The sequence below is a fragment of the Rhinatrema bivittatum genome, chromosome 7, assembly GCF_901001135.1.
Source record: "Rhinatrema bivittatum chromosome 7, aRhiBiv1.1, whole genome shotgun sequence".
NCBI classification, from domain to species: domain Eukaryota; kingdom Metazoa; phylum Chordata; class Amphibia; order Gymnophiona; family Rhinatrematidae; genus Rhinatrema; species Rhinatrema bivittatum.
Genome location: NC_042621.1, coordinates 233,885,139 through 233,908,233, shown reverse-complemented (window position 1 = coordinate 233,908,233; position 23,095 = coordinate 233,885,139). Strand labels below are relative to the sequence as shown.

The following is a 23,095-nucleotide window of genomic DNA, read 5'->3' as shown; positions in this document are numbered from 1 at the left end:
ATGCTAGGTCAAATATTCAAAGCCTCATTCCTTTAGCCATCTAACACTGGTGCATAAGATTTTCAAGAGTTATTTTTTCTTAATTAAAAGGCTGAAATAATGGGTTTTTTTAGTTATGAATTGGGCATAAATTGAATCTATTGTGATTCTAAAATTTCTTTATTAAGGAATATTTATTTATTTAGGCATTTTTTATACCGGCGTTCCAAAAGAAGATCACAATGGTTTACAATATCATCATTCGTATTCATGGTCTAAAATCACATACTGTGTGTTACCATTCACATTCTAGGTTAGCACCACAATAAGTACATGTTCTAGTTCATATTTATAAGTAAATGTTTTAGTTCATATTTATATATATTCAAGGGCATCACAATAGTATAGTTTGTATATTTTTAGGTCAACTTAACAGTAAATACAGATTCTAATTCTACTAACATTACACTTTACATCATTCATTACTTATTGCTCTTTTCACTAACGTTATCTCTGGTACTGATGCTGAAATTATCAGTATATTGGTATTTAACGTTAAATCATATGCTTTTCTAAAGAGCCACGGTTTCAGTTTTTGCTTGAAACTCTTTCTTTCTGTTATCTGCCTTAATGACTCTGGCAGAGAGTTCCACAATTTGGGGCCCGCTATGGAAAACATTTGGTCTCTTATTTGCTTTAGGTGTGTGTTCCAGGTAGAAGGCACCATTAGAAGTCCTTTGTTTTGTGATCTTAGGGCTGTCTGTGGTGTGTAAAGTTGAAGTGTCACTCCATATAAACATGGGTTAATATTGTTGATGATACTGAAAATTAGAGATAATACTTTATAATGAATTCTGGATTGTACGGGAAGCCAGTGCAGTGCTATCAGTGAGGGGGTGATATGTTCACATTTCCTTGTCCTTGGTAAGAGCCTTGCAGAGGCATTTTGAAATAACTGTAGTGGTTTTAGAAGACCTGAGGAAAGGTCTAGGAATAGGGAGTTGTAGCAGTTTGAGAATATTAGTGTTTGTAAGACAATACAGAATTCTTGCATTGTTAGCAGTGGTTTCAGCATAGTAGTGTAATATTCTCAGCTTGTCGTAACCTGTTTTGATTAATTTACTTATATGCTTTTTCATGGTGAAGTTCTTATCGATCTGAATTCCTAGGTCTCGTAATTGATCTTAGGGTGTAATGTTAATATTTCCTAGGTCTAGGGTTGGCGGTTTGGTTATCATGTTATCCCTCCTTAACCACACAATTTCAGTTTTTTGGGGGGTTTAGAGCTAGTTTAAATTGAGAAAGTTTTTGTTATATAGCCTTCATGTATGTTGACAGAGACGACACAGTTTTTTCAAATGCTTTTTCAAAAGGTATGTAGAATTGTATATGAGAAGACGGTCCGGGCTTGTCCCGGCCCGACGCAGTTAACATGGGCTTGAGCAGCTGTGAGTAAGGGATAGGATTAGCAAAGGCAGGTGGGGGTGGGGGAAAAAGGGGAGTTCGGTAACCGATAGCAGCATCAGCAATTTGAATGCTGTTATGCTATTGGTCAGTAGTTAAACAATAGGCTGGAGCAGAGCTTAGAACGGCAGTTGGGAATTCAACAGCAAGCAGAGGGCAGGTTTTTGCTTTGCTGCGCTGGGGAATTTCCAACTGTCATTTGTGCGGTTTCACGGCCTTTTAGTTATTTAGCAAACTGAAGAGAGCCAAAAACAAACCGGAGGTGGCCACAGCGGGTAGAATTTCATCCCGTTTCCTCAGCGAGGTCGTCAGGGGTTGGCAGGTGACGGTCTCTACAGATCTGCAGGCCTCATTTGGTAAGTGGCTTCGTCTTCACTAACTGACGTCCCCCCCCCCCATTCCCTCATGCCCTGCTGTCCCGCCCCCCTCGGATTCAGTTGAAAGCGGCCCAGAACCTGCTGTTTCCCTACCCCCCCCCCCCCCCCGGTTTCCTCCTCTCCCCCAGGCAAAGCCTCAGCCCTTATGGCACAACCTTGTGTCTGTGTTCCTACTGCTTACGGTTTCCACAACCTTGTACTTTGTTTTTTCACCTCAGTTAGGCTCGTACAACATTTTGTGAAGGAGGCAGTCAGCGTTGAGGTCACTGGGAAACAACCTATTGGTTTCGGGTTACAGAGTGATTTACATTTCCATGTGAATCCGTTAAAGGCTGGGAAACAGCAGGAACGTGCCTGCTCTAGTGGCAGTGGAACCCCATTTCTCTAGCTGGCGACTGCCTGCTATGTCTCCTGTTATACGGGATATTCTTTTAAGGGCAGTGTTTTACAAGAGCTGCTAGAACAGGCAAGCAGTAGAGTAAAGAGCGATTTAATAGATTCTTCCCAGAGCAAGTTCCCAGCAGGGGGTAATGAATATGATAGCAGACTTCCCAGTCAGCCAGTTGCCCCGTCGGTGCCAGTGCCGAGGATACAGGTGCCTTTATTGCAAATATTTTAGGTCACATGGCTAAAGCAGGATTTGTTAATTTTCAGCAGGTGCGGTGGGTGACGGGAGTGGTGCAGAAGGTATAGGAGGTTAGCCCTCAGAATTAGGAGCATCTTTAGGCAATCAGATTTATCCTCAGGATGCTGGAATAAAAGGGTGGCCCCTTGTAGGCAAGCAAAGCAGGGCCCCTTTACAAAAGATCCCTTTACATTTAGGAGCGCTAAAGGGGGATTTGGTGGCGGGGGAGGGGGGGATTGTTGCGGATACAGGTTGTTTTGCAGATGAAGCCGATGATGAGGTGCCTGGACCTTCCAGTCGTGAGGCCTGGAGGGAGTTGGATACGGGAGCGCAAGCCTTTACTGCTCAGGGAGATCGGGAAGGAATGAAGAGGAATGTTGCGGACGACAGGAGTGGCATGGCATCGGGAACACACGGCAGCAGTGTTTGGGAGCTGAGCAAGGTAAGACTTCAAAAGATAGTGCTCAGGAGAGTAAGAAAGATAATAAGAGGAGAAAGAGGGCTCATTCTAGTAGTAGTTTCAGCTCTTCTTCGTTTTCCTCGAGTACTAGGGTCAAGGGGCCAGGTCAGCATATGGCTTTATCTGTAGGGCCTTGGTATGATATGGGTCCTCCGGCTTTAGCTTCTTTAATGGAGCTTTGGGAGGAGGTGCCTACCCGGTTAGTTACAAGGATTAAACAAAAAACAAAACAAAAATTCTGTTAATATTTTAATTGTAGAGGGAAGAAAAGGGGGAGGAAAACATCTAGAAGTCTACAAGGAAGAATAAGAAAGGTAGTGCAGGCTCAAAAATGTCTAAGAATATAGTCAATTGGGTACAGGGGTTTTTTGCGCTTAGCAAGTGTTGTTAGTCATTTTGCTCCTACTCAGTACGGAGCACTTCTGTCCTACGCTGATAGTATTCTAGGAGCCTTTAAGGATTATGAGGGTTGGGCATCGCCCAATTATGCAGAAAAGTTCTGGGATACAATGGCTGGGAACAAATTTAGGTCATGGGGTTCTCAGGACATTCATTTATGGTTAACTCTGATGACCAGCAACGGAACCAATTTAGTAAAGTGGGACAGGGAGTGCTGGCTTTAGTGATAGTTCTGGTACTTTATCCTCCAGTATTGGTAAGCATCCTTCCTTTTGTGGTCTCGGAACTGTTCGGAAACGCGAGTCTGGTACGAAAAGTAAGGGAAGCGAGTCTGACATCTGTTGGAGTTTTAATAAGCTCACTTGCCTGTTCCCCGAATGTAACTCCAGGTACGCATGTGCCACTTGCGGGGGGGTGGGGCGCTTTTCGGCTGTCAAATGTTAGCAAGGTCAAGGTGCTAATGTTATCAAAAGCGCTAAGTGAATCTCCAGGGTAAAGCAAGGCTGACTCTCCCATAGTTTATTGCAGCTTTAGTTGAAGGTTTGAAATCGTATTCCAACAGAGATGCTGTTGCTATGTTGTCTGAGGGTTTAGATGCGACTGCCATATCTGTTATGAAGGTCCCGGGGTAGGGGGGAGGGCTAAGAATTCTAAATCCGTTTCTCGGATGGCTGAGGTCGCACGAGAAATAATACAGGTGGAATTTCAGTGTGGAAGTGTAGCCGGGCCATTTCCTTGTAAACCTTTTGAGCGTATGCACTTATCACCATTAGCAGTAATTAAAAAAAAAAAACCGCGGGGAAAATTTAGGTTAATTTTTAATTTGTCATACCCTGAGAGATCTTCAGTTCATGATTTCATCCCTAAACAGGTGGGCTCAATCAAGTATGCATCATTCGATGAGGCCATGGACTTGGTCCGTAAGGCAGGTCCTGGAGGTCCTTGTTAGCCAAAGCTGATATTGAATCAGCTTTTCGGTTATTATTCATTCACCGATGGGTGGAGCATTCATTCGCAGGTTGTTTGCCAGAACATCAGGAATTCGTGCTGGTCGCGATTTTATTCGGATTACGCAAGAATTGGCAGTTGTTTGATGCAGGAGAATGAAAATTCTAACCTAGACTTGACATTGTATTCAGCTGCAGCAGGTGCAACTGGGTTCGGTGTGTATTTTAGGGGCAAGTGGTGTGCAATGCAGTGGCCAGAGCTATGGGTTTCAGATGGTTTGGTATTGACTATAACTTTCTTGGAGCTTTTTCCTATCATCGTTGCTTTAACTATATGGGGCAAGGAGCTGTCTAACAAGAAAGTAGTTTGGTGGTGTGACAATATATGCGTGGTCCAAGTAGTCCATAAGCAAACAGCAAAGTGTCTGAGAGTTTCTGCTTTGTTGAGAGTACTGATGCTGTTATGTTTAAAATTGCATGTAACCATAAGGGCACGACATGTACCGGGGAATTTGTATATGATTGCTGATGCTCTTTCGCGTTTTAAGTGGGATGTCTTTCGGGCCGAAGCTCCTCATGCTAGTTGGTTGGGTGAGAGCATACCAGAACACCTTTGGCATCTTGGCACGAAGAAACGTGGAATTTGATCAGACAATCCCTGGCTCCAGCTATATGGAGCTCATACTTAGCAATGGGGGAGAAGATGAAAGAGCGGTGGTTCAGTTTATTCTGTGCGGTTGTTGGTTTGGGGTGGGAAGCGGGGCAATATTCGGCACATTCAGTTAGGAGCGGCGCAGCAATTCCAGCCGCGGAATTGGGGTGGTCGGCCCAGAGTATTCAAGCGCTGGGAAAATGGAAGTCGGAGGTTTATCGTAGTTATGTAAGGAAATAGCTTTTCTTGGAATATGGGAATACGATGTTCTGCATGAAAATAATTGAAAAAATTTGTTTTGCAGAAATAAAAAGGGTGGCGTGGATCAGTGAATGTGCTTGGTCGTGGGCCATTCTTTTGCATCGTGCTCTGCGAAGAGCGGGGAAGAGGCCTTATGGCGAACACCAGCATCTGAATCATAAAGAATGGATTGTTCGCTGGTTTGGCAACAGGGGAATGCATTGGGGGAATCTGCTTACATTTCTCCAGAATAAAATGCTAAGATGGGGAATCCCGGTGATTGTTATCATTTATCTGGGGGGTAATGATTTTGGTATATTCACATGTCGCGAATTAGTAGCGATCATACGCAAAGATTTGGCTACTATCCTGAATGACATGCACAATACTAAAATTGGCGGGTCTAATATTATTGTTCGTATTAAACACTACCCGGAGCCTTTATGGCGAAAAGGTGTTGGCAAATGAATGGAATAGGCAAGTTGGTAAATGGGTGGTTCAACACGGTGGTTTTTTTTTTTTTTTTGGGTTTGACACACAGAGTCATGGGTAACTTTAGGTGGTTTTTTCTTGGGAGATGGGGTGCATCTTTCTGAAGTGGGCATTGATTTATTTAATAATGCTTTGGAGAAAGTTTTCAAGCAGCAGCTTTTAGGTTAATTGGCCGCAGTGGGGGAACAAAGGCAAATATTTTGCCTTTGTTTGTGGCGGAAAAACCCGAGCCATATGTTTAATGTATTATTTGGAATTGTAAAGGACATTGGAGGGGGGGGGGGAAATGCTCGTGTAGTTTGGGGCTGCTACACGGGAAGGCCTAAAGAGCAAGGGGGGGGCCGATGCTCAGGCCGCATGATTACCCTCGCTGGTGCCATGGCGGGGTGAGTGATGGGGGGGGAAATGCTCGTGTAGTTTGGAGCTGCTACACGGGAAGGCCTAAAGAGCAACGGGGGGGCCGTGCTCAGGCCGCCTGCTTACCCTCGCTGGTGCCGTGGCGGGGTGAGTGATGGGGGGGGGTGCCTAAAGTCGGCTTACCATTGGGACGTGGTGGTAAGCGAGGAGGGGCATGGGGGCGGTGGAGGTTTGGGGGGAATTAACTTTGGAATTTTGTATAATTGGCTGGCTCGGGTTATGTTTTAATAAACTGCGGCCGTTATTTAAAGCCACATTGTTGTTCTGTGCATTTTGTTCAGGGGGAGAGGGCAAGTATGTGTATGTATTGCACGAACAGCTGGTATCAAGTCCCTATGTTAGAGAAGACGGTCCGGGCTTGTCCCGGCCCGACGCAGTTAACATGGGCTTGAGCAGCTGTGAGTAAGGGATAGGATTAGCAAAGGCAGGTGGGGGTGGGGGAAAAAGGGGAGTTCGGTAACCGATAGCAGCATCAGCAATTTGAATGCTGTTATGCTATTGGTCAGTAGTTAAACAATAGGCTGGAGCAGAGCTTAGAACGGCAGTTGGGAATTCAACAGCAAGCAGAGGGCAGGTTTTTGCTTCCCTCCCTCCCTCCCAAAATTTTATATTGCTGTTCATCATATTATGAGTGTTTGTATTATATATGTCGCAGTGGAGGCGGAAAAACCCGAGCCATATGTTTAATGTATTATTTGGAATTGTAAAGGACATTGGAGGGGGGGGGGGAAATGCTCGTGTAGTTTGGGGCTGCTACACGGGAAGGCCTAAAGAGCAAGGGGGGGGGCCGATGCTCAGGCCGCATGATTACCCTCGCTGGTGCCATGGCGGGGTGAGTGATGGGGGGGGAAATGCTCGTGTAGTTTGGAGCTGCTACACGGGAAGGCCTAAAGAGCAACGGGGGGGCCGTGCTCAGGCCGCCTGCTTACCCTCGCTGGTGCCGTGGCGGGGTGAGTGATGGGGGGGGGTGCCTAAAGTCGGCTTACCATTGGGACGTGGTGGTAAGCGAGGAGGGGCATGGGGGCGGTGGAGGTTTGGGGGGAATTAACTTTGGAATTTTGTATAATTGGCTGGCTCGGGTTATGTTTTAATAAACTGCGGCCGTTATTTAAAGCCACATTGTTGTTCTGTGCATTTTGTTCAGGGGGAGAGGGCAAGTATGTGTATGTATTGCACGAACAGCTGGTATCAAGTCCCTATGTTATGTCTGCATATAGGAAGAAGCTGATTCCTAGATTTGGTAGTAATACTCATACAAGTGCAAATAGATGTTGAATAGTATGGCTGAAAGTGCTGAACCATGGGGGACACCTGTGTCTATTAGGAAGGTGTTAGAAATATGATTTCCCAGCTTGACTTGGAATGTCCTATCTTTTAGAAAGGAAGAGAACCATTTGTTAACATTTCCGTCTATTCTAATTTCTCTTAGCTGGTGGCATAGCAAGGAATGGTCAACTGTATCAAATGCTGCTGTTAGATCAATTAGTACTAGTATAAATGATTCATTGTTGTCAAACCTTTGTAGGACAGAGTCGGCAAAGGAAATGAGTAGGGTTTCTGTTGAGCGATTTTTTCTGAATCCAAGTTGGTTTGGGTATGGTATATTGTTGTCTTCTAGGTAGTTCTCTAATTGTGATAACATTGCTTTTTCTAGGACTTTAGTGATGAAGGGCAGGTTGGATATTGATTGGTAATTGTTCCAATCATCGATTCTTCCATTTTTATTTTTGGAACTGGTTTAATCACTGTTTGTTTTGCCTTATCAGGGACTGATCCCTCAGCTAGCGAGTGGTTTATTATATTTTTGAATATCGGGGTTATTACACTGTTTACTGTTTTCAGGAATGGGGTCTAGTGAGTGGGTAGCAGATGTTGCGCTTCCTGGCCGCGTCCGCTCCGTGCCGGGCCTGCTCACCTTTCCCGTCCGCCCAAGAGCTCCGGGCTATCCCTCTCCGCAGCCGCAGCCAGTTCGTGGCATCCCCGGCTCCCCCACTCTCAGGCTTCTGACAAGGCCTCATGGCGGGACTCGGCATACTCCATGGCGTCGGCCCCGACCCTAGGCGCGCACGCGAACCACCCGGCCTCTTAAATGGCCAGGGGCGGATCCCAGCTCCACGGCGCGCCCTAATTGATGGCTGCATTAAAGGAAGTGGTCTGACACCACTTCATTGCCTTGGCAAACGGGTCTTATACTCCGGTGTCTCTAGTTTGCCTTCCAGCGTCTCTTGTTCCAGCATCTCTTGTTCCAGCGTCTCCTGTTCCAGCATCTCCAGCGTCTTCTGTTCCAGTGTCTCCTGTTCCTTCGTCTCTTCATCCCTGGTAGTACCCTTCAGACTGATCTCTCGGCACTGACCATTGCTTGCTTCTGACTACTCCTGATTGCTGCCCGGACCTGACCTCTGCCTGACCTGACTACTCTTGATTGCTGTCTGGAACTTGACCTCTGCCTGACCTGACTACTCTTGATCGCTGCCTGGAACTTGACCTCTGCCTGACCTGACTACTCCTGGATTGACTACAGGTGCTGACTCCTGATTCGGCTGACCATTCTGGACTGATACTCTGGCCCTGATCCTCGCTATCCCACTCGAACACTCTCTTCTGGCCTCCTGTGACCTCTGGACACTCCTGTCTGAACATCGACCGTGCACCCCTGTTCGTGGTGGGCACTCCTCTGAACTCTCTAGGAAACCCTGCGAGGCCCACCTAAGACCAGGCGGCCCGGTTAACCAAGGGCTCAACCTGAGGGAACCCTGGGTTGCTATTGGTGAAGCTCCAGCTAGCCTCTGTCTCCTCCTGTGCTCCGCCTCCTGGTGGCAGGCGCTCTCCGGGTCTGACCGGAGGGCCATACCAATCCTGCCCCAGGCCAAGGGTCCACCTCCAGCACAACAGCAGGCTTTGTTTTTGTGATTTGGTTTATTTCAAATATAGATACTGGGTCAAATGAGTTTCATTTCACTTCACCAAATTTTTCTTCAGTCTCTTTAATTGGTAAGCAGGTGGATAATTGTGATTTTAGAGTACTTGTTTTCTTTAAAAGTGAGTTAGCATATTCGCTGCATGAGTTTTTTGAATAGTCGTAGTTATTCGACAAGGAGGAGGATGGGTCCTTTATTAGGTTTTTAAGTGTTTCGAAGAGCAATTTGGAATTAAATATTACACCATGAATCTGTTTTGCGTAGTATTCTTGTTTTGCTTTATTGATTTTTTCACGGTATTTTGTAAATAGAGATTTTTATTTTTCTAGAGATGTTGTAGATTGGCATTTCCGCCATTGCTTTTCAGATTTTCTCAGTATAGGGTGTTTTAGCTCCTTGCTATACCAGGGTTTCTTTTGTTTAGTTGTGTTGCCTTCATTTTGGAATGTTTTTTTCTGGAGTGTACATATGGTATCCACTATTTCATTGATGATTTTATCCCAGGAGTCAAAAGATGAGGCAGTATTATCGTACTCGAACTCAAGTTATTTAATTTTTTTTTTATTGTTTCTTTGAGTATTTCTGGTTCTACCTTTTTTCTGTATGTGAAAGATTGATTATTATGTGGGGTTGTTTGTTATGTGGTGAGGAGCGTTACTTCGGCTTTTATTAGCTGGTGATCAGACCAGGGCAATATGTTCTGAGAAGATTTGATGACAGTTTTTGTGATTGGTGAAAATTGGGTCAAGGATGTGTCCTGCTTTATGAGTGGAGTTGGTTACAAATTGTGACCAACCCATAGCTTTCATAGTATCTAGAAAAATTTCACATGCTGTAGATTTAGGCATTCTGACTACATGTAGGTTAAAGTTCCCTACGATTAGAGTTGACTCAGGAGCTGGAAACACTTTAATGAAGATTTCGATTAGAGGTGAGCAGTCATTTTGGAGTGTTCCAGGTGGACAATAGATCAAACTAATATTTAGAAGAGGTGATTTTAGTATTGCAACTTCATTTTGGGGGTTTATCCTAACCTTGTAGGGTTTAAGTTCTTTTTTACAGATTATTAAAAGACCCCCCACCTATTCGTTTGTGTCTGGGGAAGTGAAAGATATCATAGCTAGGGTGATCTATTTGGTTTAGGAGGACATTATCGCTTTCTCTCAGTCATGTCTCGGTAATGTGGAAGATAGAGGGGTTTAGTTCCTCTAGTAGGTCATTTATCAGTGGGATTTGTTTTGTTAGAAAATACACATTTAGCAAAAGGAGACTAAACATTAGGCAGGAAGAAATTACAGGGGAGTTGTTACATATCTTCAAATAGATCAGGTTTTCGCCCTCTCTTTGCCTGTGTTTTGGAGTTCTTGGATGATTTCCATAGATACCTTGTCCTGTTATGGTTCAATTAGGTGGACCAGTTCCAGTTTATGATAAATTAGTTTATGGTGAGGTTTCAGTTAATTAATTTCAGGTGTCACTGCTGGTGAACACGAAGGGACAGGCTCCTTTGTCGCACTCCTTCTTGCGTGCGATAAAGGGCGCGTGCCTCATGGCACAAGTGCCTTTGGCGTCACCGTGGTGGATCTGAGGAGTCGGTGGGCGGGCAGTGGTAGGGCTGGTCTCGGCTGCACCAGGTTTGCACCTCACCTCCTTGTTTCGCAGTGGGGGGGAGGGGTGTCCTCAGCTCCTCCCTCTCTCCACCTTCTGGTGCCGGTGCCGGTAGCGGTGTTCGCAGCGAGGCCTTTTGGTGTCAATACTAATAAAATCAATAACTTACTTAAATAAGTGGCACATATATCTGTTGATCAGAATAATCTCATTCATTGAATATTTTCACTTCTGGAGGTGTCTTAACTTACTGAAAGAACTACCATACTTTAAGATCTATAAACTTAGCTCTATCCTTTCTTTCTCTACCGTCTGTCTCCAAATTTCAAGTTCTGATGATCACATTACCAGTGACCAAATAGTGGTGTTGAATAAGGACTTGTCATTTGTGCCCACTAATCATTTTGATCTTTTTCAATTTCAAGTGGCTTTACATAATTTTATAGGGGTTTTGAGGCTTAAGTTATTCTTTGCGGGAAAAGATGAAACATAAACCAGGTAGGGTGCCCCCTGGAAATGCAGATCCTGTTATCAATACTTTTTCACTGTTATGGTTATTGGTGTTTTGGGTAGATCCTTGGACACTGTGGCAGCTGACCACGCCCACAGGGGGCAGTCCTGATAGCACCAGAAAGAAGCAGAGGCCCCCGAGGAGCGGGTACCCCAAGGAGTGAGTACCCCATTAGCAATAAGAGTTCCAGAGAGCGCTGGAGTGGCAGAGTAGCTTCAGTACGGAGAGCGAATCCCATCCGTAGTAATCCGAGTTGTTGCTAACTCGATTAGCTAGCAAAAGAGGTAGGCTTAAATATCCAGGTAGCGTGACGTCATCTCAGGGGGATGCTCCTGAGGTTCGCGCCAATGAGGAAATAAAGATGAGGGCAGCGTGCGCGCCCTATGATACCTTGGAGGAGCATGGCGGGAAGTAGTACCAAAGCCGGTTTGGAGACGCCGGAGAGGTTGGCAGACAGACGCCGTGGCAGCCAGTAGTCCAAGGTGAGCGGCAGGAGTCACAAGAAGATTATGGTAGGCGGGGCGAAGCCGTCGTAGAATGATAGTCGCAACATTCACAATTGGTGCAAAGGGATCTAGGTGCTATTGCAGCACAAAATAACAGATACAAACAGAACTTCTCTTTCAGGGAACAGAAAGCTCTAACTCAGCACCAATTAGATACAGAGATCATTATTAAGCCCGCTGATAAAGGTGGGGCAGTGGTGGTTTTAAACATTGTAGATAATGGGGCAAAAGTACAGTCCCAACTCTCAGATTCAATCTTCTATATTCTATTAGCATCTGATCCTACCCTAGACATTAAACAAGAGATTGATGAGTTGGTTGATAAGGCATTTGATTGTGGCTGGATTACTAGTAAGGAAAAAGATTTTCTGAAAGTAAATGGAGAAATTACTTACCTGATATTTTCGTTTTCTTTAGTGTAGACAGATGGACTCAGGACCAATAGGTATGTGTACTCCTGATAGCAGTTGGAAACTGACGTCAGCTCTAGTATATATACCCCTGCAGAAGTGCAGCTCTTCAGTATTCTCCTCGAAAAGCATTGTGGATATATGTGTGACTGACTAATTTGATTAACTTGAATAACTTCATAACTTGGTTAAACTTTATAACTTGATTAACTTGATCTGGTTGAATTGGCTATAGCTGGAGACCGCCAGTGCCCTCAACCGGAAAGCGTCGACACCCGGTAGGATGGGTGTCCTAAGTGAAGGAAGCATGGCTTACCCTTGAATCATTCGAAATTCCATGAGTAACAGCAGCCAAGGGTGGGATGCTGAGTCTATCTGTCTACACTAAGGAAAACAAAATTATCAGGTAAGTAATTTCTCCATTTCCTAGCGTGTAGCAGATGGACTCAGGACCAATGGGATGTATAAAAGCTATTCCCGAACCGGGTGGGAGGCTGCCCGTGACTCACTTAGTACTTCCCTTGCAAATGCCGTGTCCTCCCGAGCCTGAACATCCAGGCAGTAGAACCTGGAGAAGGTGTGGATGGAGGACCATGTTGCCGCCCTGCAAATCTCGGCGGGTGACAACATTGTGGTTTCTGCCCAGGACACTGCCTGGGCTCTAGTAGAATGGGCCTTGACTTGTAGAGGCGGTGGCTTGCCTGCTTCTACGTAGGCCACCTTGATGACTTCTTTGATCCAGCGGGCTATGGTTGCCCACGAGGCCGCTTCCCCTTGTCTCTTCCCACTGTGAAGGAGGAATAGGTGGTCCGTTTTTCGTACGGGTTCCGAAATTTCCAGGTATCTGGATAGGAGTCTGCCGATGTTGAGGTGGCGTAGACTTCGAGCTTCTTCTGAATTCTTAAACTCATCCGGCGATGGTAGCGAGATGGTTTGGTTGAGATGGAAGTGTGACATCACTTTGGGAAGGAACGAAGGGACCGTGCATAGCTGGATGGTTCCCGGGGTGAGCCTGAGGAATGGCTCGCGGCAGGACAGTGCTTGCAGTTCTGAACAAACTGCCAGCAGGAATCCTGTCTTCAAAGTCAATAGTCAGAGAGACAGTCCGCGGAGGGGCCTGAAGGAGGCTCTTGCTAGAAAATCCAGGACCAGGTTGAGGTTCCAAAGAGGTACCGGCCACTTTAGGGGTGGGCGGATGTGTTTGACTCCTTTCAGGAAGCGTGAAACGTCCGGATGAGAGGCTATGCTGTCGCTCTCGCTCTTGGTGCCGTAGCATGACAATGTGGCCACCTGTACCTTGATGGAGTTGAGAGACAATCCCTTTTGTAGCCCATTCTATAGGAATTCCAAGATCGCGGGAACTTTGACTGGGCATGGTATAATGTCGTGGTCTTCGCAGCAGGCTCCAAATACTCTCCAAATCCTTATGTACGTTAAAGATGTGGAGAACTTGCGAGCTCGGAGTAGGGTGTCGATTACAGCCCCCGAGTATCCGCTCTTTCTCAGGCGAGCCCTCTCAATGGCCAGGCCGTAAGAGAGAATCGAGCTGGATCCTCGTGGAGAATCGGCCCTTGTTGGTGCAGGTCTCTGTGTGGAGGCAGCAGCAGGGGGGTCCTTGCCAGTAGTCTTCTCATGTCTGCATACCACGGTCTTCTTGACCAGGCCGGGGCCACCAGAAGTACTAGTCCCCTGTGTAACTGTATCTTGTGAATGATTGCGCCCAATAGGGGCCACGGTGGGAAGGCGTATAATAGAATCCCCTGTGGCCAGGTCTGTACCAGGGCATCGATCCCCTGGGACTGGGGTTCCCGCCTGCGGCTGAAGTACTTGGGTACTTGGGCGTTGGACCGGTTTGCCAGAAGGTCCATGTCTGGTGTTCCCCACTGGTTCACTATCATTTGGAACGCTGCGGTCGACAGCTTCCATTCTCCTGGGTCTAGACTTTCTCTGCTGAGGTAGTCCGCTGTGATATTGTCTTTCCTGGCGATGTGGACGGCCGAGACCTCCTGGAGATTTATTTCCGCCCACGACATTAGGGGGTCTATTTCCAGAGACACCTGTTGGCTTCTGGTTCCCCCCTGACGCCACACACTGTTGTGTGGCGTTGTCTGACATTACTCTGACCACTTTGTCTCGGAGTCTGTGAACAAACCGTAGGCAGGCTAGTCTGACTGCATGAGCTTCTAGGCGGTTGATGTTCCATCCCGACTCTTCTGCGTTCCACTGCCCTTGGGCGGTTAGCTCCTCGCAATGTGCTCCTCATCCTCGTAGGCTGGCATCTGTGGTGAGCAGGGTCCATGTTGGTGGAGATAGTCTTGTTCCCTGGCTCAGGTGGTTGTCCTACAGCCACCATCGTAGCTGAGTCCGAACTCTGCCCAGGAGTGGTAGACGTATGGCATAGTTCTGAGACAGTGGGTTCCATCGCGATAGAAGTGAGCGCTGTAGGGGTTTCATGTGAGCTCGCGCCCATGGCAATACTTCCAGTGTGGATGCCATCAGACAGAGGACTTGCAGGTAATCCCATGCTGCGGGGTGAGGTTTGCTCAGCAGGATTTGTAACTGGTTCCTCAGTTTTGCTCTCCTTGTGGGAGTCAGGCTGACCTTGTCTTCTTTGGTGTCGAATCAGACTCCTAGGTATTCTAGAGACTGTGAGGGCTGCAGACAACTCTTGTTTGTGTTGACCACCCATCCGAGGCTCTCCAGTAGAGTTTTGACTCTGTTGGTTGCCTGGTGACTTTCCTCTGGGGATTTTGCCCTGATCAGTCAATCGTCTAGGTAAGGGTGTACGAGGATTCCTTCCTTCCTCAGTGTTGCCGCCATCACCACTATGATCTTGGTGAACATCCAGGGTGCTGTGGCTAACCCAAAGGGTAGTGCCCGGAACTGGTGTGATGGTCCAGGATTTTGAAGTGTAGGAAGCGCTAATGTTCCTGATGGATCGGGATGTGTAGGTAGGCTTCCGAAAGATCCAGGGATATGAGAAATTCTCCCGGTTGTATCGCCCTTATTACAGAGCGTAGGGTTTCCATGTGGAAGCGGGGAATCCTCAGGTGGTGGTACCGACTTGAGGTCCAGGATGGGTCTGAACATCCCCTCCTTTCTTGGGGACAATAAAATAAATTTCTTGTGGAGGTACTGGGATTATGGCCTCGAGGGCCAATAGTCTGGTCAGTGTAGCTTCCACTTCCACCCTCTTGGAGGTGTCGTGGCAGGGGGATTCCACGAACTTGTCAGGAGGGGTTGTAGGAAATCCAGGTAGTACCCCTCTCGAATGATGGTTAGGACCCACTTATCCGAAGTTATCTCGACCCATCTGTGGTAGAATAGGGCTAGTCTGCCCCCTATGGCTTCTTCCCTTGGACAGGTCGGCTGAATCTCATTGTGGGGTGCGGCTGGGGCCTGGACCCGAGCTGGTTCCCCTTTTATTGTGCTTGTTCCGAAAGGGCAGGTTCTTGCCTGTAGGGCGGGGTGCTTGATAATTATTTCTGTATGGATTGAAGCGCTGTGAACCTCTGCCCCTGGAGGGTCAGGGGAAGGGTCGCTGGTTTCTCTTACTTTTGTCCTCTGGTAGCCACGGTAGTGGGGACTCGCCCCCATTTGTCAGCCAGTTTCTCTAGTTCACTGCCGAACAGGAGGGATCCCTTGAAGGGCATCCTTGTGAATCTCGATTTGGAAGACGCATCGGCCGACCAGCTTCGGAGCCAGAGTTGTCTCCTGGCTGCCACAGCTGATGACACTCCTCTAGCTGCGGTGCATACCAGGTTGGAAGTAGCATCCGCGAGGAATGATACTGCTGGTTCCATGGCTTCCCCAGGGGTGTTGCTCCTGGTCTGTGATTGGCAGGCACGTGTCACAACAGTGCAGCAGGCTATTTGTAGGGACATAGCGGCGACGTCAAAGGACTGTTAAAGGATGGATTCCAGACGTCTGTCTTGCGCATCTTTGAGTGCTGCACCTCCCTCCACTGGGATAGTGGTGCGCTTCGAGACCGCGCAGACCATAGCATCCACCTTTGGACATGTCAGAAGGTCTTTGGCCGCCAGGTCCAGAGAGTACATAGCTGCCATAGTCCGTCCCCCTTTGAATGTGGACTCTGGAGCAATTCATTCCAGGTCAATTAGCTGTTGAACGGCTTGTAACAGAGGGAAATGGCGGAAGGTCTGATGGAGTCCCTCTAGCAGAGGATTCGTCTTAGGTTCCCCCGAGGCACTTGTGCCCGGAATCGCAAGTTCCTTCAGGCTGCTGGTGATCAGATCTGGAAGCTCGTCCTTGGTGAAGAAGCGTCTCATGGTCCGGTGAGGCTCTGTCCCCAGAGGAAGTTCCCCTTCCTCCAGGGGCTCTGATTCCTCCTCCGAGATGTCCGTGTCCCCGAAAGTGGGGCTTCCGGGTGGTGGATTCACTACCCTGGGCATAGCGGGGCCCGGAGCATAGCGGTCCTCTGGTGAAGGCTGTGGCCGAGTTACCGGAGGCTCTGTCTGCATGTGAACGAAGGTGTGCAGGCCTTTGAAAAATTCCACCCAGGAGACAGATGCTGGGTCCAAGCTAAGAGGCGCTGTGTCCCTGGGGGGGCCCCGTTTGAGGGGGGTCCCACTGGGATTTGCTAGGTCCGGGGTGCTTATTGAGGAACTAGCACTCAGGCCCGTAAGGAGCTGGCCCTGGGCTTGATCCCCCAGGGCCTCCTCGCACTGGATACACAGGGCGTCGGCCTCTTCGTGTTGTGCGGCTCTGATGTGGCATGCTGGGCAGAGGCTCTGAAACTTGAGCTCCTTTTCTGGTGGTGCCATAGGTATAAACGCGGAAATCTCTTGTACGTCGAATATGTGCGCGTGGACGGATGTGCGCCCTGGTGTGCGCACAAGTCATAGTTATGCGCCTGGCCTAGTACCCGCGAGTTGCGCGCGTAACTTGTGCGTACTGCACTTAAGCGTGTAACGTTGTGCGCACAAGTAATGTTGTGCGCACGACTCGCCCTATGCGCACGGATCGAGACGGTGGTCAGGGCGGCAAACAGGGCCAAAATGGCAACGGCGACCACGCGGGCAATATGGCGACCACTTCGGAGGGTCTCCACGTGGGAGAGCCCTTGGTTCTAACCGGGACCGAGCCCTGCTAGGGCGGATCAACCCGGTGGCACTGGTCCCGGCCGGCGACCTGTGCGACTCCTCGAGCTTCAGAGACTGGAGACTTTAAACAAGATTTCTACCTTACCTTGTCTCAGCACTTCCCGGTTTCGTTCCGGGCGGTCTCCGGCTGTGGGGGGGAAGGGCAAATACCTTCACCGCCGCACTCGTGGTTGCACCCGCTGCCTCTCAGCCACGCCCGAGATCGGGGGCTAGGTCCCTGCCGAGGATCGGCCGCCGGACCGAGGCTCACCTCCGAGGGACCACAGGAATTCTCAACTGGGGGAGGGACCCGAGGGTGTCACTGCAGGAGAGCGGGGCTCACTATTGAGGTAGGTTTTCTTCTTATTTTGGGTTTTCTCCGTTAAATTTTTCTCTAACGCTGTGAGAGCGTGCAGGTAGTCCCTAACTGCTATGGAGACGGAAAATACTGGAGAGCTGCACTTCCTGCAGGGGTATATGTACTAGGGCTGTCGTCAGATTGAAATCTGATCCGTCTCCAACTGCTATCAGGAGTACACTATATCCATTGGTCCTGAGTCCATCTGCTACACGCTAGGAAAACACCCCATTTGTCCAGTGTTTTGTTTGCCAAAAATTCATAAACGTTTGGTAAAACCTCCAGGATGGACTATAGTGTCCTCACATGGGTCTATATTTGCAGATGTTTTTTGCGTTACTTTGTACCCCATTTACCTTCTTTTATTTGAGATTCAGGACATGTGATTGCGTTGTTAGAACAAATAGCATTATCCATCCCCAAAATTATTGTTGATGACTATTGCTGTAGCTTTCCTATACACAAACATCCCTCAAGATCGGGCTAAAAAGATCGCACGGACATTCCTGGAGCAAAGGAATGGACCCCTGCAGGTACCTTCACATTTTATAGTAGATTTAATCACCATTGCTATGAAGAAAAACTCTTTCTGTTTTGACCACTCATTTTTTCAACAAATTAAGGGAGTTGCGATGGGGGCCTCAATGGTAATGATAGCTAATCTATATGTAGGTGTTTTTGAAGAACAAGTGTTGTCAAGTTGCCCCTTTAAGAATAATATTGTACTGTGGAAATGGTACATTGATGATATCTTGATGTTGTGGTCAGGCAATAGAAGGGGTTTAGATTCTATTTTATGATGGCTGAATAACAAAATTCTTATCTACAGTTTACTGCCAATATTAGTAACACAGATGTACAATTATTGGATATAGCTATTCAGTACCAGAACAATGGCTTTCATTTTTCTACCTTGCTCTTAGGGTTGTCACCCTAAGAAGTTAAAGCAAAATCTTCCACTAGGACAGTTCCTTAGATTGAAGAAACTATGCTCTACCACAGTGGAATATGGACAGAAAGCAGGTGAGATGTATCAGCATTTTAGAGAGAGAGAGGATATCCAGCTAAAGTTTTAAAGAAATCCTTCAAGAGAGGTCGCTGGACTAATAGGAAGCAGCGTAAGCTTGTCTTCGCTGCTGTAGTTAACATGGGAGTAAGGGGCAGGTGAGCTTTAGATAGCTAAGGGTTAGATACGGGGGGAGGGGGTGAGCAGCCATGGCAACGGCAGCAGTTTCAAATTGCTGCATTGTCATTGGCTGAGGCAGTTTTAAACAAAGGCATAGTGAGGAATTGATGGCAGTTGAGAAGCAACCAAGAAGCTAACAGCAGGTCTTTTGCTTGCACTGACGGTTGCTTCCCAACTGCGGGTTAGGCCAGTGCGGTGTGCGTTACCTCGGTTCGGACGGCATGAGGAGGACCAGAGCCAGGCGGTCGGCGGCATCGCTGAGAGGGGCTCCCCTGCAGGGGGATGCGGGTGAGTTGGCTCCCTTTCAGGGTGCGACTGTTCTGTTGCCTGATCCCCCTGGGGGTGCCGGCTTGCTTCCCGCCCTTCCTGGCGGTGCTGCTGCGGCTGGGGGCCTCGCTCCGGCTCCCATGCGGCGCAATTTTTCCCCGCCTAGGTCCCCCTTACTCGTCTCAGAGTCGGGAGAGAGCGGAGCGGAGCCGGAGGCCGATTCAGCGGTTCAGGCTGGGGTGGAGCCACGGCCCATGCGGTGTGTCCCGAGTTCGCCGGCTGCCCCCTCGCGCTTGGGTTCCCTGCGGGGGAGGGGGCCCGGGGTGGTGCTGCCCGCGCGATTGGCGGTTCCCCTGTTTTCATCTCCTCTGCTTCCCCTGAGGAAAGGGGGGGAGGGTTTTCTGTCCGCCGCATCCAGCGTGCGCAAAGGCGCGAATCCTTTGGTGGCCAGCGAGAGAGGGAGGGTTTTCGCCGGTGCGCGCACCTCCGGGGCGGTGCCGAGCACACGGGCGCGAGTGGGTTCGGGGATGCGACAGGAGCCTTGCCGCGGCGCGAGTGGAGCACGGGGCGGGTCGGGTTCGTCGGATAGGGGAGGGAGAGCGCGCTTTGCGGGCGGTGCCAGCGGCAGGAGAAGTAGGTCGGATGGCAGCAACAGTTCCAGGGGGCGGATGGGAGCTCAGTGTTATCGCAGGCTGCCGGGGTTAGCAATTTTTGAGCCTGATAATCGCCGAGCGGGAGTGCCTGCCCCCCCAGTTCGGGGAGCGCCGGGCAGGGGGGAGGGGGCAGCGGAGGCTTCGATCCCGTTGTCAGTCGTTGCTGATATTATCAGGCATTGCTTGAGTAGGGTTGGGGGCAGAGATGTGGGTGGTGGAGGGGAAGGGGACAGAGCGAGTGATACTTGGTGTGAGCCTTACCTGGCCGCGGCAGGTTTCGGGGGCTGGGGACCCAGGGAGGGAGGGGGCCTTTTTGTTGAGGGTGCAGGGAGGGGAGAGGGAGGAGCAGAATTTTCTCAGCTGCAGTTTGCAGCGGGTAGAAGTGCTAGTGGGGGGAGGGGAGGGAGGCAAGACGGGCAGGGGGGGCGCGAGGGAGCGGAGGGCTCTAGGGTCTTTTTCAGATGCTGAGGGTGAGGAGGATGCAGGGCCCTCAAGGCGAGACTCCTGGAGAGAGAAGGAGGCGGAGGCAAAACGAGAGGTTGACAGGAGAGGAGGGGCGGCTCAGCGGTCGAAGGAAGAGCAGGCCTCCTGCGAGGGAGCCATGGCGAGAGGAGAGGGAGGCCCCTTTGGTGTTGAAAAAGGTAGGTCTGGAGATATTGAAGTTGGACTATGTGGGAGACAGGGTAGGAAAAAGAAGCGATCCAGGGGGTCTCGTTCCTCGAGTTCGGCGGCATCTTCGACCAGTTCGAGTAGCGATCACCGCGTCAAAAGATCTGTTTTAGGGGATGGTCCGGGGCAGGATATGGGACATCCGGCGCTTGCGTCTTTAACGGAACTGTGGGAGGAAGTCCCAAAGCGCTTGGTTAAAAGGATTCGGAGGAGAAAATTTGTGGATATTTTTAAATTGTTGGAAGGGCGACGGGGAGGGCGGCGAGACAGAAAGAGAGCTAAGAAGAGGAGTAAGGGTGCTAGGAAAGGTCTCAAAATATCTAAAAATATAGTGAATTGGGTGCGGGGTTTTCTGAGATTAGCGAGTGTAGTCAGTCATTTTGATGGTTCCCAATACGGTGCTTTGCTGTCTTATGCGGACAGCATTTTAGGAGCATTTAGGGATTATGAGGGTTGGGCATGGCTCAACTATGATGAGAAGTTTAGGGACAAGATGGCGGGGAATAAGTTTATGTCCTGGGGTACGCAGGATATTCATCTGTGGCTAACGCAGATGACTAACAAGGGGGTGGGAGGCGCAAAAAGTGGAATAGCAGGAGGCGCGGGTGGCTCGAGTGGGGGTGGGTTAGCAGGGGGAGGAAACAAGGCGAATTCCTTTCGAGGTGCTGGGGTTACTCGAAAGACAGAGGGTGGAAGCCAAGCCGCAAGCGGTGTCTCGGACGTGTGTTGGCGGTTTAACAAACTCAATTGTTTGTTCCCGGAGTGCAAGTTTCGGCACGCTTGCTCGTCATGCGGTGGAGCACACCCAGTATCCAAATGTGGACAGGGGCCGAAGCCTGCCATTACCAAGGGAGTTAAACCATGAAGTGTTATATCAGAAGGCAGACTCCCCCATTGATTTAGCGGCATTGGTAGTGTGTTTAAGGAATTATCCTAATGTAGCGGCGGGGTCATTGTTAAGACGGGGTTTCCAGGATGGGTTCATCATACCTTACGTGGGTCCGGGGTCGGGGGGGAGGGCCAAGAATGCCCGATCGGTATATAGATTAGCAGAGGTGGCAAGGGAGAAATTGAGGGACGAAATCAAGTTGGGCAGGATAATAGGGCCTTTTGGGGACAAGCCGTTCGTGGATATGCATCTGTCACCATTGGCAGTCATTCCGAAGAAGGCGCCTGGAAAATATAGGTTGATTCTAAATTTATCCCATCCTGCCGGGGTGGCAGTGAATGATTTTATTCCTAGGGAGCACTGCACAGTGTAATATGCTCTGTTCGATGAAGCCATAGATTTAGTGAGACAGGTGGGAGTCGGAGCGCTCATGGCCAAGGTGGATGTGGAGTCTGCGTTTCGATTGTTACCAATCCATCCGTCCTGCTTTCCGTTGTTAGGTTTTTATTTTGAACGGGGTTACTTCATCGATCGCTGCTTGCCGATGGGTTGCGCGGTGTCCTGCGCGTTCTTTGAGGCGTTTAGTACGTTTCTTCAATGGGTCACAATGCAACACAACCACTGCGACAGAATGTTGCATTATTTGGATGACTTTTTGTTTGTAGGGTCAAGCGAATCGGAAGACTGTCAGAGGCAGTTGAATGGGTTTTTAGAGGTTGCTCGGTTGTTGGGGGTTCCGATAGCGCACGATAAGACTGAAGGCCCGGTTACCAAACTCACCTTTTTGGGCATAGAACTGGATTCGGTAGCCATGACAGCACGGTTACCTGAAGATAAGGTGTGCAAGTTGCATGAGTCAGTAAGGGAGGTGCAAAGCGCAAAGAAAGTGACGTTGCGGCGACTGCAATCCTTGATAGGATCCTTGAATTTTGCGTGCAGGGTAATACCGATGGGTAGAGCTTTCCTGCGTCGTTTGTCTAACAGAACGGCGGGTGTTAAGGCTGGACATCACTTCATTCGGGTAACAAGAGCGATGAAGGACGAATTGGCGGTTTGGGATAGGTTTTTGGTGCGTTTCAATGGGGTGCGTGTCCTGCAGGAAGACGAAATTTCTACAGAGGAATTGGAATTATATTCTGACGCGGCGGGGTCTTGCGGATTTGGGTTATATTTTCAGGGTCGGTGGTGCGCCGAAGCTTGGCCGACAGCATTGGTGGACGAAGGGGTGACCAGGAATATTACATTTCTTGAACTGTTTCCCATTGTGGTCGCGTTGACGTTATGGGGTAGCGAGTTGCAGAACCGGAAGTTAGTTTGGTGGTGCGATAACTTAGGAGTAGTGCAGGTAGTGAACAGGTTGGCGGCAAAATGCTTAAGGGTAGCGGGATTGTTAAGGGAAATGGTTTTTCTGTGTTTGTATTGGAATGTGACGATCAGAGCCCAGCATGTTCCGGGAAAAGTGAACTTGATTGCGGATGCTCTTTCTCGTTTCAAGTGGGACGTCTTCAGGGCAGAGGCTCCACATGCCTTGTTACGGGGAGAGAGCTTTCCAGCACATCTGTGGCAGATCATCTCGATGAATACTGGGACATGATTCGAAGATCGTTGGCACCGTCTACATGGAATTCTTACCGGTCTGGCAGAGGAGTAGTAGCTCGGTTTTTGCACGGGAGAGGGTGGACAGGGGGGGCGGTGAGGGATGCGGAGATCGGGCGATATATCCTATGGGCGAAGGCCGCAGGGTACTCCTTGGGGTCCGTACGTTGTCATTTGGCCGGTTTTGCGTTTTTTCAGAAAGTGGCGGGAGAAAGGGACCCCACGGCAAGTTTTTTCGTGCGGCGCATCTTGAAGGGGTGGGGGAGAGGGTACGGGCGGAACAGGGATCAGCATTTGCCAATTCGTTACGAGGATTTGATTACATTGATAGAATGCTTGGGGGCGGTGTGTCATTCTCAATACAAGGTTT

At 49.0% G+C, this 23,095-nt stretch overlaps 1 protein-coding gene across 2 annotated transcripts in view; it reads right to left on the bottom strand.

Moving 5' to 3' along the window:
- Nucleotides 1–23,095, bottom strand: part of CFAP46 (cilia and flagella associated protein 46) — an 831,934-nt gene that overhangs the window by 794,713 nt on the left and 14,126 nt on the right. The gene's annotated exons all lie outside the window — the stretch shown is intronic.